Raw genomic sequence first — 8209 nt, forward strand, 5'->3', positions numbered from 1 at the left:
AATCTTCAGAGTTGCATTTAATTCTTTCCAATAAGTCCCATTTGAAATCAATAGTCTTCAGCATATAAGAACCAGCACAGGAAGTATCGAGCAGGTTGAGATTATCAAGAGAAAGCCGAGCATAAAAGTTATGAATAATCATTTCCCGAGAGACCTCATGATTGGGGCATGAATATAACATTGACTTAAGCCTCCCCCAAGCTTGAGCGATGCTTTCTCATTCGCGAGGCCAGAAATTATATATGTAATTATGATCACGAAGATGCATAGGATAGAACTTCTGGTGAAATTCCAACTTCAATCGCTTATAATTCCAAGATCTCGTATCATCACATAGCCTATACCATGTCAATGCATCTCCCTTCAAAGATAAAGGGAAGACCTTCCTTATGAAAACATCATCGGGAATACCTGCAAGCTTAAATAATCCACAAACTTCATCCACAAAGATAAGGTGTAAATCAGGATGCAATGTTCCATCTCCTGCAAATGGATTAGCTAGCAGTTTTTCTATCATACCCGAAGGAATCTCAAAGTAAATATTTTCATAAAGCTCAGTAGGTTGAGGAGCAACTCTTTGCTCTTCTGGTTGGGGTGAAGATAGCCCAAACAAGCCCCTCAAAGGATTAGTTTCCATAGTGACAAGTAATAGAAAATTTCAGCACACTATATAAATGTTTCCTTACCAAGTTCCACTCACCAAAAGAGCTACACTCCCCGGCAATGGCGCTAGAAAAGAATCTTGATGACCCACAAGTGTAGGGGATCAATCGTAGTGCTTTCAGTAAGTAAGAGTGTCGAACAGAACGAGGAGCAGAAGGAAATGATAAGCGGTTTTCAGTAAGGTTTTCTCTGCAAGCACTGAAATTGTAGGTGATAGATAGTTTTCTGATAAGATAAATAGTAATGAGTAACAAGTAATAAAGTAAATAAAGTGCAGCAAGGTGTCCCAATCCTTTATGTAGCAAAGGGTAAGCCTGGACAATTTCTAATAATGAGAAAGGAGCTCCCGAGGACATATGGGAATTATCGTCAAGCTAGTTTTCATCACGTTCATATGATTCACGTTCAGTACTTTGATAATTTGATATGTGGGTGGACCGGCACTTGGGTACTGCCCTAACTTGGACAATCATCCCACTTATGGTTAACCCCTATTGCAAGCATCCGCAACTACAAAAGAAGTATTAAGGTAAACCTAACCACAACATTAAACATATGGATCCATATCAGCCCCTAACGAAGCAACGCATAAACTAGGGTTTAAGCTTCTGTCACTCTAGCAACCCATCATCTACTTATTACTTCCCCATGCCTTCCTCTAGGCCCAAATAATGGTGAAGTGTCATGTAGTCGACGTTCACATAACACCACTAGAGGAAAAGACAACATACATCTCATCCAAATATCGAATGAATACCAAATTCACATGACTACTAATAGCAAGACTTCACCCATGTCCTCAGGAACAAACGTAACTACTCACAAAGCATATTCATGTTCATAATCAGAGGAGTAATAATATGCATAAAGGATCTGAACATATGATCTTCCACCAAGTAAACCAATTAGCATCAACTACAAGGAGTAATCAACACTACTAGCAACCCACAGGTACCAATTTGTGGTTTTGATACAAGATTGGATACAAGAGATGAACTAGGGTTTTGAGAGGAGATGGTGCTGGTGAAGATGTTGATGGATATTGACCCCCTCCCGATGAGAGGATCGTTGGTGATGACGTTGGTGATGATTTCCCCCTCCCGGAGGGAAGTGTCCCCGGCAGAACAGCTCCGCCGGAGCTCTAGATTGATTCCGCCAAGGTTCCGCCTCGTGGCGGCGGAGTTTCGTCCCGTAAGCTTGCCCACGATTTTTTCCAGGGTAAAAGCGATGATATAGTAGAAGATGGACACCGGAGGCCCACCAGGGGGGCCAGGAGATAGGGGGCGCGCCCTTTAGGGGGGGCGCCCCCTGTCTCCTGGATAGGGTGTGGCCCCCCTGGTGTATTTCTTTTGCTCAGAAATTCTTATTAATTCCAAAAAGTTGTTTCATGGAGTTTCGGGACTTTTGGAGCTGTGCAGAATAGGTTTCTAATGTTTGCTCCTTTTCCAGCCAAAATTCCAGCTGCCGGCATTCCCCCTCTTCATGGTAAACCTTGTAAAATAAGAGAGAATAGCCATAAGTATTGAGATATAATGTGTAATAATAGCCCATAATGCAATAAATATTGATATAGAAGCATGATGCAAAATGGACGTATCACGTAATAAGGAGGCATTTCCTTGCGTGCGGGCATAGACCCAGCTATCAGCCTCTCCACACACAGTCTACTTCCGAAGGATGTCTTTCGTTGACAACGTTGACTACTCCGTGCCAAGCGCATCCAAGGTGGTGGATGATGGTGAGGCCCTAGACAGCAACGAGCCGTAGATGGGAAGACGCAGGAGTAGAGACGCAAACTGAGAGGTGTACGAGGGTTAACTGGTTCTGGTGCGGTGTGGTTCGGCAGTCGGTGGAGAAGAACATGCGGTGTGGAGGGGTGGAGGGATGGCCTGGCCAACGATGGGTTAGCGCTTCTCAGCAAAGCGTGCTAAGCAGAGCTGCTAGCAGCAGGAGGCGGGAGTATGTCATCCCGGCGGCGTTGGAGTAAGAAGACGAGAGATTGAAGATGGATGCCGGTCGTTGGATGTAAATCCAATGGCTAACAATGTCAGAATCATTTTTTGACTAAGTTGACAACGACTTGAAGGAAATATGCCCTAGAGGCAATAATAAAGTTGTTATTTATATTTCCTTATATCATGATAAATGTTTATTATTCATACTAGAATCGTATTAATCGGAAACTTAGTACATGTGTGAATACATAGACAAACAGAGTGTCACTAGTATGCCTCTACTTGACTAGCTCGTTGAATCAAAGATGGTTAAGTTTCCTAGCCATGGACATGAGTTGTCATTTGATTAACGAGATCACATCATTAGAGAATGATGTGATTGACTTGACCCATTCCATTAGCTTAGCACTTGATCATTTAGTATGTTGCTATTGCTTTCTTCATGACTTATACAAGTTCCTATGACTATGAGATTATGCAACTCCTGAATACCAGAGGAACACTTTGTGTGCTACCAAACGTCACAACGTAACTGGGTGATTATAAAGGTGCCCTACAGGTGTCTCCGATGGTACTTGTTGAGTTGGCATAAATCAAGATTAGGATTTGTCACTCTGATTGTCGGAGAGGTATCTCTAGGCCCTCTCGGTAATGCACATCACTATAAGCCTTGCAAGCATGTGATTAATGAGTTAGTTACGGGATGATGCATTATGGAACGAGTAAAGAGACTTGCCGGTAACGAGTTTGAACTAGGTATTGAGATATAGACGATTGAATCTCGGGCAAGTAACATTCCGATGACAAAGGGAACAACATATGTTGGTATGCGGTTGACCGATAAAGATATTCGTAGAATATGTAGGAGCCAATATGAGCATCCAGGTTCCGCTGTTGGTTATTGACCGGAGATGAGTCTCGGTCATGTCTACATAGTTCTCGAACCCGTAGGGTCCGCACGCTTAACGTTCGGTGACGATCGGTATTATGAGTTTATGTGTTTTGATGTATCAAAGGTTGTTAGGAGTCCCGGATGAGATCAGGGACATGACGAGGAGTCTTGAAATGTTCGAGACGTAAAGATCGATATATTGGAAGGCTATATTTGGACATTGAAAAGGTTCTGAGTGGTTCGGGTATTTATCGGAGTACCAGAGAGTTACGAGAATTCGCCGGGGAGTGTAATGGGCCTTATGGGCCTTAGTGGAGAGAGAGAGGCGCGGCCAGGGCAGGCCGCATGCCCCCTCCCCCTCTAGTCCAAATTGGACTAGGAGGGGGGCGGCGCCCCCTTTTCCTTCTCCCTCTCTCTTCCTTCCTTCTCTCCTACTCCTACTACATGGAAGGGGGGGGGAATCCTACTCCCGGTGGGAGTAGGACTCCCCATGTGGCGCGCCATAGGAGGGCCGGCCCTCCCCCTCCTCCACTCCTTCATATACGGGGGAGGGGGCACCCTATAGACACACAAGTTGATCATTGATCTCTTAGTTGTGTGCGGTGCCCCCCTCCACCATAATCCACCTCGGTCATATCGTCGTAGTGCTTAGGAGAAGCCCTGCGTCGGTACCTTCATCATCACCGTCATCACGCCGTCATGCTGACAAAGCTCTCCCTCGAAGCTCTACTGGATCGTGAGTTCGTGGGACATCACTAAGCTGAACGTGTGCAGATCACGGAGGTGACGTACGTTCGGTACTAGGATCGTTCGATCGTGAAGACGTACGACTACATGAAGTGCATTGTCATAACGCTTCCACTTTCGGTCTACGAGGGTACGTGGACAACACTCTCCCCTCTCGTTGCTATGCATCACCATGATCTTGCGTTTGCGTAGGATTTTTTTTGAAATTACTATGTTTCTCCCAACAGTGGCATCCGAGCCAGGTTTATGCGTAGATGTTATATGCACAAGTAGAACACAAGTGAGTTGTGGGTGATACTAGTCATACTGCTTACCAGCATGTCATACTTTGATTCAGCGGTATTGTTGGATGAAGCGGCCCAGACCGACATTACGCGTACGCTTACGCAAGACTGGTTCTACCGACGTGCTTCGCACACAGGTGGCTAGCGGGTGTAAGTTTCTCCAACTTTAGTTGAATCGAGTGTGGGTATGCCCGGTCCTTGTTGAAGGTTAAAACAACACATAATTGACGAAAAATTGTTGTGGTTTTGATGCGTAGGTAAGAACGGTTCTTGCTCAGCCCGTAGCAGCCACGTAAAACTTGCAACAACAAAGGAGAGGACGTCTAACTTGTTTTTGCAGGGCATGTTGTGAGGTGATATGGTCAAGACATGTTGCTAAATTTTATTGTATGAGATGATCATGTTTTGTAACGGAGTTATCAGCAACTAGCAGGAGCCATATGGTTGTTGCTTTATTGTATGAAATATTGCAATCGCCATGTAATTGCTTTACTTTATCACCAAGCGGTACCGATAGTCGTAGAAGCAATAGTTGGCGAGACGACAACGATGCTACGATGGAGATCAACGTGTCGCAGCGGTGACAATGGTGCTCATGACGATGCTTTGGAGATGGGGATCAAAGGCACAACATGATGATGGCCATATCATATCATTTATGTTGATTGCATGTGATGTTTATCCTTTATGCATCTTATTTTTCTTAGTTCGGCGGTAGCATTATAAGATGATCTGTCACTAAATTTCAAAGTACAAGTATTCTCCCTGAGTATGCACCGTTGCGAAAGTTCGTCGTGCCGAGACACCACGTGATGATCGGGTGTGATAAGCTCTACGTTCACATACAATGGGTGCAAGCCAGTTTTGCACACGCAGAATACTTGGGTTAAACTTGACGAGCCTAGCATATGCAGATATGGCCTCGAAACACTGGAGACCGAAAGGTCGAGCGTGAATCATATAGAAGATATGGTCAACATAGTGATGTTCACCATTGAGAACTACTCCATCTCACGTGATGATCGGACATGGTTTAGTTGATATGGATCACATGATCACTTAGATGATTAGAGGTATGTCTATCTAAGTGGGAGTTCTTAAGTAATATGATTAAGTTGAACTTTAATTTATCATGAACTTAGTCCTGATAGTATTTGCATAACTATGTTGTAGATCAATAGCTCGCGATGTTGCTTCCCGTTTATTTTGATATGTTCCTAGAGAAAAACTATGTTGAAAGATGTTAGTAGCAAGATGCGGGCTGAGCTATTCTCCTCCATCTTGTAGGCAAAGTGCTTCAAGCGACATCAAAAGACCTAGCCCCCATCTATTCCCCGGGATGAGCTAATACAGACGTAGCTTCAAGCGACATCAAAAGGAATTTATGGCACCGTTGCCGGGGAGGATCTTCAACATATGCCAGGTTCCTAATAACAAATCTCATCTCCTTGCAATTTACTTTATTTGCCATTTGCCTCTCGTTTTCCTCTCCCCCACTTCACAAAAAATTGTCGTTTTATTCACCTCTATTTTTTGTTCGCCATTTTCTTGCCGGATCTGTTTATGTGTGCAATTTTGTTTGCCGTTATTATCGTTATGGATAGCTCTTCCTCTATTGCTTGCACTCCCGAGAACAAGGTTCACAACTTTAAACAAAGGAGAGGAGAAAATTTAAAAGATGCTTGGTATAGGATTTGCAATGCTCATAATAGATCTATCCGTAAGCAATCCACTGTTGTTCTTGTCCGTTGGTTTTATGTTGGCATCACCACTTGGTATAGATTCGTCCTTGATACGATTACCGGTGGAAATTTCTTGATGTGTCCTTCTCTTGATGCTTTTAATGCTATGGGAAATTTAGTGGGCTCACCACCTCTCATGACTAATGAAGCAATTTTGGCTCTTGAGCATGTTATGGAAAGACTAGATGCTATTGAAAAGAAAATGCTCACTGAAGATCATATGGAAATTATAGATAAAAAGATGCATAATTTTGCCACCAACATTGGGTCGAAAGCGGGTGATATTTTTAAGTTGTTAAAACAAAAGGGTACCATAAACCATGAAAGAATAGAAGAAAGCCCGTCTGGGATCGATAAATTAGAAGAAAATTTTAATAGTCTAAGCATGGCTTTCAACTCCGCTAAAACTATAGAAAAACTCCCGTAAAGATTGGCAAAGTTACCAAGAACAAGGGTGCAACCTCTAGTAATAGTTACAAAGAAGATTTTAAGATGAGTGGTATTCACCCGAATTTTGTTGAAGTGATGAGAGATCCCTTTTGCAAGTGTGAAATCCTTGAATTTATTCCTAGGAGTGTTGTTATTGAAGAACTTTATGCTAAATCTTTCTAAGTGTTTGATTGAAGAATTGGACAAAGATGACAAAACTTAGATCCTTTTTTTATGCCTAGCTAAGGGCGTAAAACTATAGCGCTTGTTGGGAGGCAACTAAATGAATAAATTTTTTTTCTTTTTTTTTCTTTCTGTTCTTGAGTGTTAGCGCAATTATGCTACTGTTATGATTGTGTTTTAGTTAGTGTTTGTGCCAAGTAAGGCCTTTACGATCTTCTTGGGTGACAGTTATTTGATCTTGCTGAAAATAGAAACTTTTGTGCTCACGAAAATAATTCTCAATTTTTACTAGATCATGATAAAATACCAATTCCAATTGAAGTAGATCTATATACAAATTTCTCAAGTCGTCCTAATTTTTTAGAATATTTGTAGTTCCAGAAATTTTCAAAATAGTTAGATTGCTACAGACTGTTCTGTTTTGACATATTCTGTTTTCTTTGCGTTGTGTGCTTATTTTGATGGCTCTATGGTTTTCTTTGATGAGTTTTTGCCATAGAAAAGTTGGAATACAGTAGATATAATGCAAAAACAAATATGAATTGGTTTGGTAGAGTACTTATAGTAGTTATTTGCTTTCTTACACTAACAGATCTCACGAAGGTTTTGTTGAGTTTTGTGTGATTGAAGTTTTCAAGTTTTGGGTTATCTTACGACGGATGAAGGAATAAAGGATATAAGAGCCTAAGCATGGGGATGCCCTAGCATTCCAAGCTATTATCCAAAGATGAGCAACCAACTAAGCTTGGTGATGCCCCCGAGTGGCATCCCCTATTTCTTCTGAAGACCATCGGTATTTTACTCGAAGCTATATTTTTATTCGTCACATAATATGTGTTTTGCTTGGAGCGTCTTGTATGATATGAGTCTTTGCTTGTTTTATTTTGTGTTTTAAGTCTTGATCTGTAACATCCCAATTTCCAATTTGGATGTTATACATAGGTCATCATATGCATATCATATTTTATTTGCTTTTGGTTGTGATCCTAGAAATCTTAAGCAACTCAAGGACCCAAGGAGAGTTGGAAATTTCATTTATTTTCATATTTGAATTTTTCTCAAATTTGAAAAGAAGATCAATTTGATTTTAATATTTTTCCCTCAAATTATTTCCAATATTTAAAATAAGAGAGAGAAGATAATATGACTTCTTCAAAAGAGAGGAATATTGGAGAAGAAATGTTAAAAATCAAATTTATATTTTATTTGAATTAGAAAAATATGCATTTTTTGAAAAATTGTTTCTGGTGTTCTAAATATGCCAGAAAAATGTTCATTATGTTCTAAATATTAGGTTTAGACGATGAAAATTGT

Source organism: Triticum aestivum, chromosome 3B, assembly GCF_018294505.1.
Source record: "Triticum aestivum cultivar Chinese Spring chromosome 3B, IWGSC CS RefSeq v2.1, whole genome shotgun sequence".
Taxonomy (NCBI): domain Eukaryota; kingdom Viridiplantae; phylum Streptophyta; class Magnoliopsida; order Poales; family Poaceae; genus Triticum; species Triticum aestivum.